Source organism: Bombina bombina, chromosome 4 (genome assembly GCF_027579735.1).
Source record: "Bombina bombina isolate aBomBom1 chromosome 4, aBomBom1.pri, whole genome shotgun sequence".
Classification (NCBI taxonomy): domain Eukaryota; kingdom Metazoa; phylum Chordata; class Amphibia; order Anura; family Bombinatoridae; genus Bombina; species Bombina bombina.
The window spans coordinates 808,766,799-808,789,137 of NC_069502.1; positions in this window are offsets into that span (position 1 = coordinate 808,766,799).

The following is a 22,339-nucleotide window of genomic DNA, read 5'->3' on the forward strand; positions in this document are numbered from 1 at the left end:
CCTGTACGTCATAGGTGACGACAAAGGGGCGGGGCAAAAAATTGCATACATTCGCGGTTTTAAAACCGCAGTGATTAATCGCGGTTTAAAACCGCATCCGCGATTAATCGTGCAGCCCTATTGTGCAACGTGTGATGGTTGCAGGGCATAGGTGAGTGTACGTGTGTGACATTTATGTTCACTAATAAAGTTTATTTTACATATTATATATTGCCTTTTATAAAAAATGATAATCTGCTCTTCATTACAAGTACAGAATATATAGAATTAATGCAACATTTTAAAAAATATTAAACTGAATGTTTTGTGCACATAAGCAACAAGCACAAGCTCACAGGGTATACGTATACTAGTATAAAAAAGTTAAATGCACCGCAAGCACGTGCTGTTACCTGGTCTTTTGAATGTTCCTTTTTGCGGTGCATTCATTTTTCTGCATTTAACTTTTTTTTTATAGATGTTTTCTTTTTAAAAAAGTTTCGAATTTACTTCTATTATCAAATGCGCTTCGTTCTCCTGTTATTCTTTGTAAAAGGGATACCTAGGTAGGTGGTGTGCACATGCCTGAAGCACTACATGACAGGAAATAGTGCTACCATCTAATGCTCCTGCTAATGTATACCATTGTTGCAAAACTGTGGCCATATAGTGCTGTAGACACATGCACACTTATGAGCTTACATCCCAGCTTTTCAACAAAGGATAACAAGAAAACTAAGAACATTTGATAACCAAAGTAAATTGGAAAGTTGTTTAAAATTGTATGGTCTATCAGAATCATAAAAGAACATTTTTGGGTTTTATGTCCCTTTAAGGTGAGCAAACGTCCTCTTTTTTTATTATTTATATACGTATACTAGTCTGTGATTGACTCATGTCTGTGGCATGATACAGGGGCGGAAAAAGGGCAGAAAAAATAAATTTGACAGAAAAAATGTACTGCTTATTTGAAATTCATAGTAGGTGTTATTTCCTTGTCTTTTTATTATGCAATTGTACTGTATTTAATGGCCCTTTAATTTGCATATTATAACCCTCTTTCCTGTGATGTAAATGCTCTTAGCCTGTGGTTGGATGTTATTTTGAAAATGTGTCACAAGTTGATATCCTTTTGGTCTAGCTGTATTGGGGTCTTTAAGCCTTTTCAGCTAAATAATCCTCATCATCTATTGGGAATAACAGAATTGCCTGAGTAATACAGTTGGCTGGGGAACTGCTGATTATCTCAGAAGGTGTAGTTGACACATGAGTGAGATTCTTCTCTGATGAAGATTTTTCATATTGCTTAAATATACTACATCACTTTTTCTTTGTTTTTGTTCTTCTAAAGTTAAAGCACACAAGCAGTAGTTATAAAGATAAGTTCATAGGCTGAAATAATTATATTACTAAAAGATTCTGTTAACACAATTTTAAAAGGACTAGATACATTAGGTAGAAAAAAAACAATTTCAATTTAGTTCGGTCTTTGACTAATTGTGAATTCTTAGAAATAGTCCTTTAAGCCTTAGCATAGAAACTGGGAAAATGTCTACTTGTCACAGTTGCAAAACAGAAAGAGAAGCAGTCTGCCAGGAACGAACAGCAGCTCAATAGCTTTTTCTATGGTTCGGTTGCCACCTGGGAGTAGCTCCCAGGTGGCAACCAGGCCATAGAACAAGCTATTTGAGCTGTTGTTCGTTCCTAGAAGACTGTTTCTCTTTTTGTTTGAATTCTAGTTGTCACAGTGTCTACTACAAGTGTAGGGGACTGACTAAATCAGTTTATATGTTCTCATGATAAAATAATTATGTAATTAATATCATTACTTCCATTATGTTTCTAATTGACAGGTGATTTCACAAACTGCAATAATCCTAGTCATGATCAAAGTGCAGATGCTTCTTTACATCTTCTTCAAAATCAAAGAAGCCATGTGGGAAATTTATGTTCTGAATGTGGGAAATGTTTTCTTAAGAAATCACATCTTCTTAAACATCTAAAAATTCATACAGGAGAAAAGCAATTTTCCTGTCCTATATGTGGGAAATGTTTTAAGTGTAAAATAAATCTTGTTGCTCATCAGAAAACTCATACAGGAGTAAGAGGATTTTCATGTTCTGACTGTGGGAAATGTTTTACCCAGAAATCAACTCTTCTTACACATCAGAAAACTCATACAGGAGTAAGAGGATTTTCATGTTCTGACTGTGGGAAATGTTTTACTCAGAAATCAAATCTTATTACGCATCAGAAAACTCATACAGGGGAGAAAGCATTTTCATGTTCTGACTGTGGGAAATGTTTTACCCAGAAATCAACTCTTCTTACACATCAGAAAACTCATACAGGAATAAGAGGATTTTTATGTTCTGACTGTGGGAAATGTTTTACTCAGAAATCAACTCTTATTAGGCATCAGAAAATTCACACAGGGGAGAAAGGATTTTCATGTTCTGACTGTGGGAAATGTTTTACTCAGAAATCAGATCTTATTACACATCAAAAAAGTCATACAGGGGAGAGAGGATTTTCATGTTCTGACTGTGGGAAATGTTTTACTCTGAAATCAAATCTTATTACGCATCAGAAAATTCATACAGGAGAGAGAGGATTTTCATGTTTTGACTGTGGGAAATGTTTTAATTGGAAATCAAATCTTATTACACATAAGAAAATTCACACAAGGGAGAAAGGATTTTCCTGTTCTGACTGTGGGAAATGTTTTACTCAGAAATCAAATCTTATTACGCATCAGAAAATTCATACAAGAGAGAGAGGATTTTCTTCTTAAATGGGGAGAGTCCACAGCTGCATTCATTACTTTTGGGAAATACAGAACCTGGCCACCAGGAGGAGGCAAAGACACCCCAGCCAAAGGCTTAAATACCTTCCCCACTCCTCTCATCCCCCAGTAATTCTATGCCTTTTCGTCACAGGTCTACTTTTCGTCCCTTTTGTGCGGACAAGGCCCAACGGCAGCAGCCTGCCGCGAAAGCGGATCAGTCCAAGGGAACTTGGAAGCCTGCTTAGTCTTGGAACAAGTCGAAGCAGAACAAGAAGCTCACCGAGACAAATTCGGCATGAAGGGGCGGCGCAGAGTCTTCACAAAGGTTCTGGGGGCGTACTTGCAGTGGCCAGATCCAGGGGCATTGCTGTGGTGCCCTCTTTGGACAACATCCTAGTCCAGGCGCCATCGTTCAGCCTCACAGAGGACCATTCAAGGGCTCTTCCTTTCTTGCTCCAATCTCACAGTTGGAAGATCAACTCAGGAAAGAGTTCCCTGGTTCCCAGCAACAGGGTGGAGTTCCTGGGCACGATAATAGACTCTATGTCCATGAAAATATTTCTCACAGATCAACAACGCAGGAAGATTGCGTCCACCTGTCTTGCCCTTCAGTCCTCCTCAAACCCTTTGGTGGTTCAGTGTATGGAGATGATCGAGCTCATGGTCTCCAGCATAGACGTCATCCCTTTCACCAGGTTCCATCTCAGACCTTCAATTGTGCATGTTGAGACAGTGGAACAGCGATCATTCAGATCTATCGCAGTGGATATCCATGGATGCTCGGACCAGGGATGGGGAGCTGTTTGGGGTGCCAGGATGGCACAAGGAAAATGGACCCGGGAGGAGTCTCTCCTTCCGATCAATATTCTGGAACTTCGAGCAATTTGCAATGCTCTGAGGGCGTGTCCTCCTCTGGGGTCGATCAGCTTCATCAGATTCCAGACCATCAACATTACCTTGGTTGCTTACATCAACCATCAGGGGGGTACGAGGAGCTCCCTAGCAATAAGGGAGGTGTCTCGAATTTTGGAGTGGGCGGAGTCCCACAACTGCTCGCGTTAAACGATCCACATTCCAGGTGTGGATAACTGGGAAGCGGACTTTCTCAGCAGACAATCCTTTCATCCGGGGGAATGGTCTCTTCACCCCAAAGTGTTTGGGGAGATTTGTCTCAGATGGGGAACACCGGAGATAAATCTCATGGCATCCAGGCTAAATTACAAGCTACCCCAATATGGGTCAAGATCAAGGGATCCCCAAGCAGAGCTGATAGATGCCTTAGTGGTGCCTTGGGGATTCAGCCTAGCTTATATTTTTCCACTGTTACCACTTCTACCTCTTGTAGTGGCACGCATCAAACAGGAGTGAGCTTCGGCCACCCTGATTGCTCCATCGTGGCCACAAAGGACATGGTTTGCGCATCTGGTGGGGATGTCGTCCTCTCCGCCATGGAGGGATATGCTGGAACAGGGTCCCTTTCAACATCAAAATCTCATTTCTCTGAGGCTGACTGCGTGGAGATTGAACGCTTAGTCTTAGCCAAGAGAGGTTTTTCTGAAAGTGTGATTGACAATCTAGTTCAGGCAAGGAAGCCAGTCACTCATTACATCTACCATAAGGTGTGGAGGACTTACTTGTCCTGGTGTGAGAAGCATGGATATCGTTGGCACAAGGTGAAGTTATCTTGGATTCTGTCCTTTCTCCAGGAGGGGGGTTGGAGAAGGGTCTGGCCGCTAGTTCCTTAAAGGGACATATTTTGGCATTATTAGTCTTGTTGCACAGGAGACTCGCTGAGCTTTCTAACATTCAATCTTTTGTTCAGGCTCTATCCAGAATTAGGCCTGTCTTTAGGCAGTCTGCTCCCCCATAGAGCTTAAACTTGGTCCTTAAGGTATTGCAGAGGGTTCCGTTTGAGCCTATGCATTCCATTGACATTAAGATTCTCTCCTGGAAGGTTCTCTTCCTGTTGGCTATTGCATCGCTGCACAGAGTATCTGAGCTCGCTGCCTTGCAATTTTAGCACCCTTACCTGGTTTTTCATGTGGATAAGGCTGTTCACATCAGGTTAGGGTTTCTTCCCAAGGTGGTGTCTAACCTTATCATATAAAAATCCAAAAGATTTCCAGCCTCCAAGTGGTAAATAAAAAAACTTTATTTATACAGGGTCCATAATATACAAACAACAACGTTTCAAACCAGCAATTGGTTCTTAGTCATGTCAATGAATGATTGCACAGGTGTGCCTTTTATACTTGTGTGAACAATTATCAAGCTATACAGCACTGCCATCTTGTGGCATATACCAATATATATAAAAATAAAACATAATTTAAATGACTTACAAAAATCAATATCCTATACTATTTTAAAAATTATTTTCACAACCAATCTAAACAATTATAAACTATATTATAAACTATAAATCAAATAAAACTAAGAACCAGTACCCTCTCCTAATGAAGTATACAGCACCTTACAAATTAAATATGGATATCATATTAATTATTAACCTGTTAGCAACAATATGTCGGTTCCTTAAGAGAAGTAAGTAGCCCATAAGCCAGACAACTTGGGGTCCAAGTTAAGCTGGAATTTTCAGTATGGGAGGTCGTCGTGGACAAGCTCATATTGGGGGATAATTCTAGGTGGATAGACTTATGTTTGAGTAATAGAGACTCTTAGAGTTGTACAATTATTAGGGGCGGTATTATAAAAATACAAAAATCTTGCACAATGTGAGCTGCACTATAAATATGCCTGTAGTTGTGATGGGGCGGTAAGTGGTTAATTTACAATTCCCCCTATCAGTGATGACGAGATTGCCGTATTGGGGATATACTCATGGGTGTCAAGTGTTAACCTTCAAATGTAGCAGCTACCTCAAAGGGGGGCACACATCCTCCACAGGTGTGATAGGTATAAGTAAGGTATGTCAATTTAGTAGATTTAACAAAACTAATTTAACCTAAATCTCTTTAAACAAAACAAAACAGAATAAAACGAGGCCAGACTCCGCACTAAGCCCCACTGGATACTACGGTATGCTATCATGTTGTTATCAGGGGATTAAAAGATAGGGCACCTAGTAGTGAGGAGGCTGATACACATATTGGCAAACTATTTCAGGAGCCCATTCCAAAACATTTTCAGAGCCGTTAGCAGGTTAGATCAGGATGCCATATAAATAGCTAGGCATAGTTCAGTCTACTCTATCAGTCGAGATTGTCGCCGCTAAGCGTGGAAGGTAATTTATGACATGAAACATTTAGCCTGCATTAGCAATAGAGTGAAGGAGATGAGCCTGATGCGGGAGGTGTTGTCTGTGCCTGCTATGTGCCGACATATGGCGCACGTGGGTTGCCTCTAAGCGAACAGACAGTTAGCAATAAAAAAAATATATCTGCTATATCTACAACTGGAACTAGTATTTGTGCTGGGTGAAGGCAAGGTAATTTGGAGCATAAGAGTAGGCAACAATCCACAGCATGAGTAGGTTATAATTAAAATTAAAATATGAGATACATCTAGCCAGTAAAAGTTCTCACCTCTTCCACCAAGTCCAGTGATTTTGATTTAACAAGCTCTATGGCAGCATATAAGTGTTACTATGAGGTTACAATACATCATGTTAGATCAGTGGGGAAGCACAGAGCACTACAGTGTAAACATCATCCACCCTGCACCACTCCCCGCAGACACCACCGCTCATGATGGCTCGATTACATGGGCAGACCTCCAACCTAACAAACATTTAATAGTAATAAAGTCACACATGCAGGGTCTGGAAAAATATCCAACACATACATCTGGTATATCGACAGCTGATATTAGTAATTGAGGGCAAGGTAGTTTGGAATAGGAGGGTAGACAATCATCCACAGCAAGAGTGCATATGTTATATATCAGCCGGCTCAGGTATGTAAGTTAACCTAAAAGTGGAGGAGTTACCTTGTTCAGTCAGCTACAAGCAGTATAGAGTGTACAGATATCGGGTAAGCAAAATAGCATATACAAAGGAACTGAGGGCTGACAACAGGTGGGCAATATTAGATAATCAGTTCACCCGACTTCAGCCTGGGTCAGGGAGAGATTGCTATACTATATTTGACCGGTTTCCTCTGCAGCATTTACAGTTTTTTTTCACAAACACTCAGTCAAAACCCCTAATTGATGTATAAAACATTAGGCAAAGCAGCAGCACAATTCCTCTGTTCCAGAAAGACAATCTCGGGTGAGAGCGGAGTGCATTAACCTATTCCCTCCCTGATCGATGCCGATGTTCCTAAGAGCCAGTCTCCCAGCCGTTCCATGCACTGAACAGAGTAGCCCAAGCAGCGCAATCCACATGGTAGACAGACTCGGAAGTACTGAGAGAAACACCCGTCTGCGACCACCACAACTGCAGACGGTTCAAGTAGCAAAGTTGACCGGAGCTGCCTCAGAGCCAGACAATCAGAGGGACAGTTGTCGACCCTTGCAACCAAGTGCGCAGCCTGTAAGGGAACAGTGCGCTGTAGTGCATCGAGTGCTATTGCGGGATGTCCACTCCGCTGCAGAGCTGGGGCCGTGACGGCACAATCCGGTGAGCACATCACAAATTGGGAACCCATAGTCCCTAGAGCTGTGGCGCCGCTCCTCGCCGTCTGCCCAGGACACTGCACAGCCGTGTTGTCCATGCTAAGTGGAGAGGTGGCAACATGAGAGCGGGGTCGCATGCCGGTAACCAAAGCATCCACTGCCAGAAATGTCCCAGCCACCTTCGGTTTAGTTAGTGAGACTTGTTGAGGTTCAGGTACGTGAGGCTTCTGTATTTCACAAATGAGTTCCCCCATAGCTATTGTAAGGGAGTCCAATGCTGGCGCAAAGACCTCAGTAAGGGCTGCGATAAGGTGCTCCATAGTGAGCGCGTCTGAAAGGCCCAAGTACGGAATATAACTTTTTAATGCCTTCTCGGTGGCCAGGGGTTGTAGTGTCCTGATCCTGCAGGTTTCCCTGGCACAAATATTGCCAAGGGAGGTCTGGATGGCTCGAGATCTGCCACAATGCTTTTTAGAAGTAAGATTCTTTCACGGAGCAAAGTGAAACTGTGGCCATCTTGGTTAGCCGCCTACCGGAAGTCCGGCACACGGACACTTAATGATATATATCACATGTGTACTCCTACATGTAAGATAATCCATTTATTTTATACTGTGTCCCATTTATAGGATAAGATAATTTGTCTCCTTTGATAATAGAACTACAATGACTGCAGTGTAAACAGGGGTAACACCCTGTTCTTTTAGATCCCATATATGTTTGTGTACTTAATGTCTCACTTCCTACATCAGCATGAACCAAAATATCTTTTAAGCTCTTGTTTTTCTTATATGCTGTCATTGGTCTTTCCCGAAAGCTCTCAACATGAGGATTACAATCCTTCAGAACATACCAATATTTATTGAGGATACGTGAAATTTTTGGCCCTAAATTGCTGTATTGGGTAACAAATATCATCCTATCACTCTTCTTCTTAGTCTCAATTTGTGTGTGCTCTATTTTATTAATAGATTCAAGTTGGTTCCTAATTAACTTCTCTGGACCCCTTGCTGTAATTTTTTTTGCCATCTCTTCTAACCTCTGTTCACATCTCTTTTTATCAGTTACAATTCTCTTAACCCTCAAAAATTAACTTTTGGTTATGGCTTCAAGTGTATTCAAGGGATGAAAACTACTATATTGGAGTAATTTATTTTTATCTGTTGGTTTAGAAAATAAATCTGTCTTGGGGAAGCCTCCCTCAATATATACATATGTGTCCATAAACTGGACATCTGTTTCACTCATATTTAATGTAAACTTAAGCCCAGAAACTGCCCTATTGAGGTCATCAACAAATTCCAATAGGCTACCAATGTCGCCCAACCATATGCCAAAGATGTCTATAAATCTCCACCAAGCAACCCCATGTCGCAAAAACGACTTATGCGGGTATACAAATTTTTCTTCAATATGGGACATGAAAATATTGGCATAGGTTGGAGCAACGTTGGAGCCCATTGCCATTCCCTGTTGTTGTAAAAATGTTTTATCTTTAAACAGAAAATAATTCTGATATAAAATCAGAGATAATAGATCTAACAAAAATTGGACTTCCTCCTCCCCATATTTTCTATCCATTTTAAGAGTATTAGCAACTGCAGAGATGCCACTAGTATGTTTAATTGAGGTGTATAAGCTTGTTACATCCAGAGTATAAAAGTTACATTTGTTGCCAATATAGCCTATATCCTTAAGTTTATTTAAATCACCAGTATCTTTTAAATATAAAGATGTTTTCGGGAGATAAGGTTGTAGTACCCTATCTTAAAAAAAAAATGTAACATCAATCAGGAAATAATTGTCCCTTCTTTGTGTCCTAACCTTCTTCTCCTAAGGAGAGGTTACTTCATAATTTGGATGTGGTTCGTGCTTTGAAGTTTTATCTTCAGGCTACGAAGGATTTCAGACAGTCTACATCTCTTTTTGTGGTGTATTCAGGGAAGCGCAAGGGGCAGAAGCCCTCTTCTACTTCTTTGTCTTTTTGGTTGAGGAGCTTGATTCGCTTGGCCTATGAGACCGCAGGACATAAGCCTCCTCAGAGGATTACGGCTCATTCAACTAGAGCTGTGGCTTCGTCTTGGGCCTTCAAAAATGAGGCCTCTATGGAGCAGATTTGTAAGGCGGATACCTGGTCCTCCTTACACACTTTTACAAAGTTTTACAAATTTGACGTTTTTGCTTCTGCAGAAGCTGCTTTTGGGAGAAAAGGTTTTACAGGCTGTGGGGCCCTCAGATTAGGGTCCGCCTTTTTACCCTCTCGGTTTCATTCAGTGTCCTCTAAAGCTTGGGTAAATGTTTCCCAAAAGTAATGAATAAAGCTGTGGATTCTCCTCCCCTTTAGATGGAAAACATAAATTATGCTTACCTGATAATTTTATTTCCATCGTGGGGAGGAGAGTCCACGGCTCCCGCAAGTAACTCTGGTGGGCGGACCTAAATTGAACTTATTTTCTGGCACCATTTATACCCTGATATTTCTCCTACTGTTCCTTGTTCCCTCTGCAGAATGACTGGGAGATAAGGGGAGTTGGGGAGGTTCTTTATTCCCAAAAGTAATGAATGAAGCTATGGACTCTCCTCCCAACGATGGAAATAAAATTATCAGGTAAGCATAATTTATGTTACTTCTATTCTGTTACCTGTTCTGCTCCCGGGTTTTCTTTACCTACTGGTGTTAAGTTTCTTAGTGCTGGATAGCACTCTGTGGTAAGGTAGTAGGACCTACATTTTTTGTCCTTCTAGGACTTCGGTTCTGGTTAGGGCTTTACATTGGTTCTTTGGGATCCATGTAGGAGGTGGTCTGGAATTTTCCTTATTTTGCTCTCCTCTTTCAGTAGGGTGTTCTCTATGCGGCTTGTCCTCTTCAAGCCTTGTAGTCTGCTCTTTTTTTAGTTATACTAGGGGCTTCTTCCTTTGTTTGCCCTTGATTTTCGGGTTTTGTTTCTGGAGGTCCTTTTCAGACTTCTTTATCTGATTCTTCTTTCTTTCATGTAATTGGCAAGAGTCCATGAGCTAGTGACGTATGGGATATACATTCCTACCAGGAGGGGCAAAGTTTCCCAAACCTCAAAATGCCTATAAATACACCCCCACCACACCCACAATTCAGTTTTACAAACTCTGCCTCCTATGGAGGTGGTGAAGTAAGTTTGTGCTAGATTTCTACGTTGATATGTGCTTCTCAGCATGCTGAAGCCCGGTTCCTCTCAGAGTGCAGTGAATGACAGAGGGATGTGAAGGGAATATTACCTATTGAATGCAATGGTCATCCTAACTGGGATCTATTTCATAGGTTCTCTGTTTTCGGTCATAGAGATTCATCTCCTACCTCCCTTTTCAGATCGACTATACACTCTTATATACCATTACCTCTGCTGATTCTCGTTTCAGTACTGGTTTGTCTATCTACTTTATGTAGATGAGTGTCTTTTGGTAAGTAGGTTTTCCTTTATTTATACACTCTCAGCTATGGTTTGGCACTTAATGTAAAGTTCTAAATATAATGTTTGTACTTATATTTGCCATGATTCAGGTTTATCAGTATATTTCCTTTTTGCAGACTGTCCGTTTCATTTGGGAAATGCATATGAAGAAAAAAAAATTCAAATTGACTTTCTTCTAAATTGCGGGCTGTTAGGCTTGCGGGTGCGCAAAATGCTATAATTTATTGTGTCATTTTTGGCGCGAGACTTTTTTGGCGCGAGAATTACGTTGACGTATTTTTGTCATTTCTGGCGTCTTAGTTGGCGCTGAGAATTTTCACATAGTTGCGTCATCTATGACGCTTGTGTTTGTTACAGACGTTCTTGGCGCCAAAAAATATTTTGTCAGTTGTGGGCGTCATACTTGGCGCCAAATTTCTGACATTATTTAAGTCTTTATTTCATTCTGCTTCTGGTTTTCAGGGGCTTATTTTGTTTGCATTTTTTTTCCCATTCCTGAAACTGTCATTTAAGGAAATTGATATTTTGCTTTATATGTTGTTTTTTCTCTTACATTTGCAAGATATCTCAAAAACTGTTCCTGTATCAGAAAACACTGTTGGATTCCTGATGACTGATATCAGTCCTACCAAAGCTAAGTTCATTTATTTTAATATTATGAATTTTTATCTTTAGCTATGGTTTGTAATAAAGTTATCATGATAAGCTTTTACATGCAGAGTCCATCAGTATTAATGCATTATCTATTACTATTCTTTTAACATCTAATGTACAAGATATACCTAGGAATTTATAGGAATATTTTTCTGATTCTATTCTAAGGCTTTGTCTGCCATCCCACCTTCTATTAAAATGTAAAGGTCTTTTTTAAACTTCTCATTTAATTGATGAATTTTCAAATGACCGACAACATACTGAATTATCCTTCTCTGATGATGTTTTATCTCATTCAGAATATATTTCAGCAGATATTGATACTAACAAATCTACTTTTTTACTTTTAAATAGAGTACATTCGTTCTTTGTTGAAAAGGTGTTGATTGTTTTGGATATTGAGGAAACTAGTCCTTTTGATTTTAAGACAAGCTAAACATTTAAATTCTGCTTATTAACCTCCTGTGGTTTCTTCAGAGGTTTTTTTCCAGTTCCTGATACTAGGGAATGGAATAGGCCTGGGAGCTCTTTTATTCCTTCTTTAAGGTTTTTAAGTTGTATCCTTTCCCAGCAGTTAGTTTGGAGTTCTAAAGATCCCCAAAGTTAATGGGGCTATCTCTACTCTTGCTAAACATACTACTATTCTTATGGAAATAGTATTTATTTTTAAGTTTCTTCAGATGGGAAATTTGTATCTTATCTAAGGAAAATTATTTTATTTTCAGGTCCTTTTCTTAGGCCTGCATTTTATTTGGCTGATGTTGCAACTGTTTCAACTTTTTGGTTGGATACTTTAGCGCAACAAGGATTGGATTATGATTTGTTTAGCATTGTTAAGTAGATTCAACATGCTAATAATTTAATTTGTGATGTCATTTTTTGATATTTTCACAGTTGAGGTTAAATCTATGTCTTTAGCTATTTTAGCTAGAAGAACTTTTGTGACTTAAATCTTGGAATGCTAATTTGATTTCTATAATCCAGATTTTTATTTTTCCAAGGTAATTATTATTTGGTTCACAATTGGATTTAATATTTTCATCTGTTACTCTGGGGAAGGGAGTTTTTTTGCTTCAAGATTAAGTTCTAAGAGTAAATCTTAAGCTTATATTAGTTTGTGTTCTTGTTAAAGAACAGAAATCTATTTCTTCCCCAAGTAACATGTTTCTAATTGGAAGCTTTCTTCAAATGGAATGAATTAAAGCCATTTTAAAGATCAAAGTCAGCCCCCAAATTCGCATGAAGGTGCGGCCCTTATTCCAGCCTAGCTGGTAAGGGGCAGGTTAAGACTTTTTCTAAAGTTGTTTGGTTCAATTCGGTCCAAACTTCTTAAATTTGGGTACAGAATAGGATTCAGAGTAAGACCGCCTGTGAGAAGTCTTTTTCTCTCTAGCATATTCCAGCTATTCCAGTAAAGGCTCAGACTTTCCTGAAGTGTGTTTCAGACCTGGAGTTACCTGGGGTATTCATACCAGTTCCATTTCAGGAACGGGGTCTGGGGTTTTGTTCAGAACTATTCATTGTCCCAAAGATAGAAAATCTTTTTTGAATTGTCATGTAAGAGTACCATCTTTCAGAATGGTGTTTATATGGTCTATTCTGCTTTTTGGTCAGCAACGGCATTATTTGCCTACAATAGACTTTCAGGATGCATATCTTCATATTCTGTTTTCATTTAGATTATTTTCATTTTCTGAGATTCTCTTTTTTAGACAAGCATTACCAATTTGTTGCTTTTCCTTTCTGGCCTAGCGACAGCTCTAGGAATCTTTTCAAAAGGTTCTTGGTGTTTTCCTTATTTGGACAATATTGTGGTATTTGCTCAGTCTTTTCGTTCTGCAGAATCTCATACGTTTCAACTTCTGTTGTTTCTTCAAGGACATGGTTGGAGGATCTTTTTACCAAAAGTTCCTTGATTCCTCAAGACAAGGGTCACCTTTTTGGGGTTTCCAGATAAGATTGTGTCAATGTCTTTGTTTCTAACAGACAAGAGACAATTTTTATTGGGTTCAGCTTGTAGAACCTTTAGTCTCTATTATTTCCTACAGTAGCTATATGCATGGAAGTTTTTGGCCTCATGACTGCAGCATTGGATTCGATTCTCTCTGCTCATTTTCATATGAAACCTTTTCCAGTTTTTAATACTGACTTAATGGTGCAGGGATTATTCTAGGATATCACATTTAATATCCTTGAATCCCAATATTCAACTATCTCTGACTTGGTGATTAGATCACCATCATATCTTTTTTTGGGTCTCTTTGGTTCATCCAACCTGGACCGTGATCACAACAGGTGCGAGTCTGTTAGGTTGGGAAGCTGTCTGAGGATCTCTGACAGCACAAGGGGTTTGGAAATCTCAAGATGCGAGATTATCTATCAATATTTTGGAGCTCCGTGCGATTCTCAGAGTTCTTCAGTTTTGGCTTCTATTTGAAGAGAGAGACGTTTATTGGTTTTTTAGTCAATGTCACAACTGTGGCGTATGTCAATCATTAGGGTGGGACTCTTAATCCTCAGGCTATGAAAGAAGTATTTTGGATACTTGCTTGGGCAAAATTCAGCTCCTGTCTAATTTCTGTGGTCCATATCCCAGGTTTAGACAATTGGGAAGCAGATTATCTTTGTCATCAAGCTTTACATCTGGGAGGATGATCTCTTCACCCAGATGTCTTTTTTTCAAGTTGTTCAGATGTGCAGGCTTCCAGAAATAGATCTGATGGCATCTCATCTAAACAAGAAACTTCCCAGGTACCTATCTAGGTCCAGGGATCCTCAGGTGGAAGCAGTGGATGCATTGACACTTCCTTGGAGTTATCAACTTGCTTATATTTTTCTGCCTCTAGTTCTTCTTCCAAGAGTGATTTTCAAAATCATCATGGAGCAATTGTTTGTGCTGCTGATGGCTCCAGCATGGCCGCTCAAGTTTTGGTATCTGGATCTTGTTCAGATGTTTAGTTGCCAACCTTGGCCATTTCCATTAAGGCCAGACCTTCTATCTCAAGGTTTGTTTTTCCATCAGGATCTCAAATCATTAAATTTCTTCAGGAGGGTTTAGATAAGGGTTTGTCTGCAAGGTCTTGGAAGGACAAATCTCTGCTCTTTCTGTTCGGTTCCACAGAAAAATTGCTAAACTTCCTGATATTTTTTTTGTTTTGTACAGGTTTTGGTTCGTATCAAGCCTGTCATTAAGTCAATCTCTCCTCCTTGGAGTCTTAATTTGATTTTGAAGGCTTTACAGGCTCCTCCATTTAAGCCTATGCTTTTTCTGGACATTAAATTACTTTCTTGGAAAGTATTGTTCTTTTTGGCCATCTCTTCTGCTAGAAGAGTTTCTGTTTTATCTGCTCTTTTTTGTGAGTCTCCTTTTTCTGATTTTTCATCAGGATAAGGCTTTTTTTGCGGACTTCTTTCAATTTTTATCTAAAGTTGTGAACTTTAACAACATTAGTAGAGAAATTGTTGTCCCTTCTTTGTGTCCTAATCCTAAGAATTCTCTGGAGAGATCCTTACATTCTTTGGATGTGGTAAGAGCTTTGAATTATTATGTTGAAGCTACTTTCAGGAAGACTTCTAGTCTATTTGTTAAATTTGCCAGTTCTAGGAAAGGTCAGAAGGCTTCTGCCATTTCTTTGGCATCTTGGTTAAGCTTTTGATTCATCATGCTTATTTGGAGTCGGGTAATTCCCCACCTCAGAGGTTTACGGCTCATTCTACTAGGTTAGATTCCACTTCCTAGGTTTTTAAGAATGAAACCTCTGTTGATCAGATTTGCAAAGCAGCAAATTAGTCTTCTTTGCTTTCTTTTTCCTAAATTCTACCATTTTGATGTTTTTCTCTTCTTCAGAAGCAGTTTTTGGTAGAAAAATACCTCAGGCAGCTGTTTCAGTTTGATTCTTCTGCTTATATTTTCAGTTTTTTTCATTATATGATTAAAACTTTTGATTTGGGTTGTGGATTATTTTTTCAGCGGAATTGTCTGTCTTTATTTTTATCCCTACCTCTCTAGTGACTCTTGCGTGGAGTTCCACATCTTGGGTATTGCTATCCCATACGTCACTAGCTCATGGACTCTTGCCAATTACATGAAAGAAAACATAATTTATGTAAGAACTTGCCTGATAAATTCATTTCTTTCATATTGGCAAGAGTCCATGAGGCCCACCCTTTTTTGTGGTGGTTATGATTTTTTGTATAAAGCACAATTATTCCAATTCCTTATTGATGCTTTTACTCCTTTCTTATCACCCCACTTCTTGGCTATTCATTAAACTGAATTGTGGGTGTGGTGGGGGTGTATTTATAGGCATTTTGAGGTTTGGGAAACTTTGCCCCTCCTGTTAGGAATGTATATCCCATACATCACTAGCTCATGGACTCTTGCCAATATGAAAGAAATGAATTTATCAGGTAAGTTCTTACATAAATTATGTTTTTCTTTTTATTCTGGAAGAATGTGGTGGGGATTTTTTGGTGTCCCTCTTGCCATTGGCCATGGAGAGGGTTTAATTGCGGGCTTCGAGTCAGCTGGACCTCAGAGGCTTTTGTGCTCATTTGAGTCCAGTGATTTCTGAGTGGTCTCTAGCAAGGATCTTTATTTTTCTAACTGATGGCCAGTTAATCGATCCTTTTCCATTTTTGTTCCATTTTCTTTATCGGGAGTTTGGGTTACGACAGGCTGTGGTGCCCTCAGAATGGACCGCCTTTTTTGTTCCCACCCGTTTTGCATTCAGTGTCCTCTATAGCTTGGGTATTGATTTCCCAAAAGTAATGAATGCAGCTGTGGACTCTCCCCGTTTAAAAAGAAAAACTTAGATTATGCTTACCAGATAATTTTATTTTCTTCTGATGGGGAGAGTCCACAGCTCCCCGCCTGTATTTTTCTATGGGGCCGCCTTAAATTATTTTTATTTGTTCTTCTTGCACCTTTTTTCACCCTGATATTTCTCCTACTGTTCCTTGTTCCCTTGGCAGAATAACTGGGGGATGAGGGAAGTAAGGGAGGTATCTGAGCCTTTGGCTGGAGTGTCTTTGCCTCCTCCTGGTGGCCAGGTTTTGTATTTCCCAAAAGTAATGAATGCAGCTGTGGACTGCATAATTTTAAGTTTTTCATGTTCTGACTGTGGAAAATGTTTTACTCTGAAATCAACTGTTATTATTAGTGATGCACCGAAATGGAAATTCTGGACCGAATCCGAAAATCCGGGATGCACTTGGCCGAAAACCGAAACTAATACCGAAAATGTATTTTTTCAAATTATTTTCAAATTTTTCTTTTTTTTTAGTTTTTTTTTTTGCATAATTAGAGCCAATAAAAAAGCCCACACTTTTATTGAAAGTAACACACTAAAATTGGACAAAAATATCTTAAAACAATAATATGCTACACAATAATTTTACCAAGAAAAAAAAAAGGGCAAAAAATAATGCCATTTTCGGCTAAAATGTTTCTGCGACCAAAATTTTGGTGCATCCCTACTTTAAACAATTATAAATATCAATATACTGTATTATTCTTCATTTAGTTCTATGTAACAGAATCATATTTAACAGGTTTTTTTTTTACCAATTATCCAAAAGTATAGTCCTAGAAAACGCATTATATGCAGAACAGTAAGTCAAGTAATAAACTTAAACAGCAGCTCTAAGCTAGCATCAAATTTGAAACATGCTACACAATAATTTTACCGAAAATAACAGGCAAAAAAACCGAAAACCGAAATAGCCAAAAAGGCAATTTTCGGCCGAAACTTTCTGCGGCCGAAATTTCGGTGCATCCCTAGTTATTATGCATAAAAAACTCATACAGGGGAGAAAGCATTTTCATGTTCTGAATGTGGGAAATGTTTTACCCAGAAATCAACTCTTCTTACACATCTGAAAACTCATACAGGAGTAAAATCTTTTTTATGTTCTAACTGTGGGAAATGTTTTAATCGGAAATCAAATCTTATTGGGCATCAGAAATCTCATATTAAATTTTTTTTAGAGCTTAACCTAAGTGCAAAGGGTGGCATGTAGTTGTCAATCACACAATACCAAGTGCTGATGATGACTGCATGTGACCCCCCCCCCGGGGCGTGCAGTTTTGGAGCTGTTTGAAGACTTTTCTGCACCTCAAGCATTTATAAGGTGAACCCAGGGTGGATTTGATTTAAATCACTAGTCAATAAGACCAATTTCTCTTGTTAAGTGTATCCAGTCCACGGATCATCCATTACTTGTGGGATATTCTCCTTCCCAACAGGAAGTTGCAAGAGGATCACCCACAGCAGAGCTGCTATATAGCTCCTCCCCTCACTGCCATATCCAGTCATTCTCTTGCAACTCTCAACTAAGATGGAGGTCGTAAGAGGACTGTGGTGTTTTATACTTAGTTTATTTCTTCAATCAAAAGTTTGTTATTTTTAAATGGTACCGGAGTGTACTGTTTATCTCGGGCAGTATTTAGAAGAAGAATCTGCCTGCGTTTTCTATGATCTTAGCAGAAGTAACTAAGATCCTTTGCTGTTCTCACATATTCTGAGGAGTGAGGTAACTTCAGAAGGGGGAATAGCGTGCAGGTTTTCCTGTAATAAGGTATGTGCAGTTAAAATATTTTTCTAGGGATGGAATTTGCTAGAAAATGCTGCTGATACCGAAGTAATGTAAGTAAAGCCTTAAATGCAGTGATAGCGACTGGTATCAGGCTTATTAATAGAGATACATACTCTTATAAAAGTGTATTTTAAAACGTTTGCTGGCATGTTTAATCGTTTTTTACATATGTTTGGTGATAAAACTTATTGGGGCCTAGTTTTTTCCACATGGCTGGCTTGAATTTTGCCTAGAAACAGTTCCCTGAGGCTTCCTACTGTTGTAATATGAGTGGGAGGGGCCTATTTTGGCGTTTTTTTGCACAGCAAAAATTACAGACACAGACATCCAGCTTCTTCCTGCATGATCCAGGACTTCTCTGAAGGGCTCAAAAGGCTTCAAAAGTCGTATTGAGGGAGGTAAAAAGCCACAGTAGAGCTGTGGCAGTTGTTGTGACTGTTTAAAAAACGTTTTTGTCATTTGTTATTCCGTTTTTGGTATTAAGGGGTTAATCATCCATTTGCAAGTGGGTGCAATGCTCTGCTAACTTATTACATACACTGTAAAAATTTCGTTAGTGTAACTGCATTTTTTCACTGTTATTTCAAAATTTGGGAAAATTTGTGTTTCTTAAAGGCGCAGTAACGTTTTTTATATTGCTTGTAAACTTGCAGGACATGGCTGCAATCATGAATAATACCCTGTCAGAGGTATTATCTAGATTGCCTGAATTAAGAGGCAAGCGCGATAGCTCTGGGGTTAGGAGAGATACAGAGCGCGCAAATGCTGTTAGAGCCATGTCTGATACTGCGTCACAGTATGCAGAACATGAGGACGAAGAGCTTCAGTCTGTGGGTGACATCTCTGACTCGGGGAAACCTGATTCAGAGATTTCTAATTTTAAATTTAAGCTTGAGAACCTCCGTGTATTGCTTGGGGAGGTATTAGCTGCTCTGAATGACTGTAACACAGTTGCAATTCCAGAGAAATTGTGTAGGCTGGATAGATACTATGCGGTGCCGGTGTGTACTGACGTTTTTCCTATACCTAAAAGGCTTACAGAAATTATTAGCAAGGAGTGGGATAGACCCGGTGTGCCCTTTTCCCCACCTCCTATATTTAGAAAAATGTTTCCAATAGACGCCACTACACGGGACTTATGGCAGACGGTCCCTAAGGTGGAGGGAGCAGTTTCTACTTTAGCAAAGCGTACCACTATCCCGGTTGAGGACAGTTGTGCTTTTTCAGATCCAATGGATAAAAAATTGGAGGGTTACCTTAAGAAAATGTTTATTCAACAAGGTTTTATTTTACAGCCCCTTGCATGCATTGCGCCTGTCACTGCTGCGGCGGCATTCTGGTTTGAGGCCCTGGAAGAGGCCATCCATACAGCTCCATTGAATGAAATTATTGACAAGCTTAGAACGCTTAAGCTAGCTAACTCATTTTTTTCTGATGCCATTGTTCATTTGACTAAACTAAGGGCTAAGAATTCCGTATTCGCCATCCAGGTGCGTAGGGCGATATGGCTTAAATCCTGGTCAGCTGACGTGACTTCAAAGTCTAAATTACTCAACATTCCTTTCAAGGGGCAGACCTTATTCGGGCCTGGCTTGAAGGAAATTATTGCTGACATTACTGGAGGCAAGGGTCATACCCTTCCTCAGGACAGGGCCAAATCAAAGGCCAAACAGTCTAATTTTCGTGCCTTTCGAAATTTCAAGGCAGGAGCAGCATCAACTTCCTCCGCTTCAAAACAAGAGAGAACTGTTGCTCATTCCAGACAGGCCTGGAAACCTAACCAGTCCTGGAACAAGGGCAAGCAGGCCAGAAAGCCTGCTGCTGCCCCCAAGACAGCATGAAGGAACGGCCCCCTATCCGGAAACGGATCTAGTGGGGGGCAGACTTTCTCTCTTCGCCCGGGCGTGGGCAAGAGATGTTCAGGATCCCTGGGCGTTGGAGATCATATCTCAGGGATATCTTCTGTACTTCAAAGCTTCTCCTCCACAAGGGAGATTTCATCTTTCAAGGTTATCAGCAAACCAGATAAAGAAAGAGGCATTCCTAAGCTGTGTGCAAGACCTCCTAGTAATGGGAGTGATCCATCCAGTTCCGCGGACGGAACAAGGACAGGGATTTTATTCAAATCTGTTTGTGGTTCCCAAGAAAGAGGGAACCTTCAGACCAATCTTGGATCTAAAGATCTTAAACAAATTCCTCAGAGTTCCATCATTCAAAATGGAAACTATTCGGACCATCCTACCCATGATCCAAGAGGGTCAGTACATGACCACAGTGGACTTAAAGGATGCCTACCTTCACATACCGATTCACAAAGATCATCATCGGTTCCTAAGGTTTGCCTTTCTAGACAGGCATTACCAATTTGTAGCTCTTCCCTTTGGGTTGGCCACTGCCCCGAGAATTTTTACAAAGGTTCTGGGCTCACTTCTGGCGGTTCTAAGACCGCGAGGCATAGCGGTGGCTCCGTATCTAGACGACATCCTGATACAGGCGTCAAGCTTTCAAATTGCCAAGTCTCATACAGAGATAGTTCTGGCATTTCTGAGGTCGCATGGGTGGAAAGTGAACGTGGAAAAGAGTTCTCTATCACCACTCACAAGAGTCTCCTTCCTAGGGACTCTTATAGATTCTGTAGAGATGAAAATTTACCTGACGGAATCCAGGTTATCAAAACTTCTAAATGCTTGCCGTGTCCTTCATTCCATTCCACGCCCGTCAGTGGCTCAGTGCATGGAAGTAATCGGCTTAATGGTAGCGGCAATGGACATAGTGCCATTTGCGCGCCTGCATCTCAGACCGCTGCAATTATGCATGCTAAATCAGTGGAATGGGGATTACTCAGATTTGTCCCCTCTACTAAATCTGGATCAAGAGACCAGAGATTCTCTTCTCTGGTGGCTTTCTCGGGTCCATCTGTCCAAGGGTATGACCTTTCGCAGGCCAGATTGGACGATTGTAACAACAGATGCCAGCCTTCTAGTTTGGGGCGCAGTCTGGAACTCCCTGAAGGCTCAGGGATCGTGGACTCAGGAGGAGAAACTCCTCCCAATAAATATTCTGGAGTTAAGAGCAATATTCAAGGCTCTTCTAGCTTGGCCTCAGTTAGCAACACTGAGGTTCATCAGATTTCAGTCGGACAACATCACGACTGTGGCTTACATCAACCATCAAGGGGGAACCAGGAGTTCCCTAGCGATGTTAGAAGTCTCAAAGATAATTCGCTGGGCAGAGTCTCACTCTTGCCACCTGTCAGCGATCCACATCCCAGGCGTAGAGAACTGGGAGGCGGATTTTCTAAGTCGTCAGACTTTTCATCCGGGGGAGTGGGAACTCCATCCGGAGGTGTTTGCTCAACTGGTCCATCGTTGGGGCAAACCAGAACTGGATCTCATGGCGTCTCGCCAGAACGCCAAGCTTCCTTGTTACGGATCCAGGTCCAGGGACCCGGGAGCAACGCTGATAGATGCTCTAGCAGCTCCTTGGTTCTTCAACCTGGCCTATGTGTTTCCACCGTTTCCTCTGCTCCCTCGACTGATTGCCAAAATCAAACAGGAGAGAGCATCGGTGATTCTGATAGCGCCTGCATGGCCACGCAGGACCTGGTATGCAGACCTAGTGGACATGTCATCTCTTCCACCATGGACTCTGCCTCTGAGGCAGGACCTTCTAATACAAGGTCCTTTCAATCATCCAAATCTAATTTCTCTGAGACTGACTGCATGGAGATTGAACGCTTGATTCTATCAAGGCGTGGCTTCTCCGAGTCAGTCATTGATACCTTAATACAGGCTCGGAAGCCTGTCACCAGGAAAATCTACCATAAGATATGGCGTAAATATCTTTATTGGTGTGAATCCAAGAGTTACTCATGGAGTAAGGTTAGGATTCCTAGGATATTGTCCTTTCTCCAAGAGGGTTTGGACAAAGGCTTATCAGCTAGTTCTTTAAAAGGACAGATCTCTGCTCTGTCTATTCTTTTGCACAAGCGTCTGGCAGAAGTTCCAGACGTCCAGGCATTTTGTCAGGCTTTGGTTAGGATTAAGCCTGTGTTTAAAACTGTTGCTCCCCCGTGGAGCTTAAACTTGGTTTTTAAAGTTCTTCAGGGAGTTCCGTTTGAACCCCTTCATTCCATTGATATTAAACTTTTATCTTGGAAAGTTCTGTTTTTGATGGCTATTTCCTTGGCTCGAAGAGTCTCTGAGTTATCTGCCTTACATTGTGATTCTCCTTATCTGATTTTTCATTCAGACAAGGTAGTTCTGCGTACCAAACCTGGGTTTTTACCTAAGGTGGT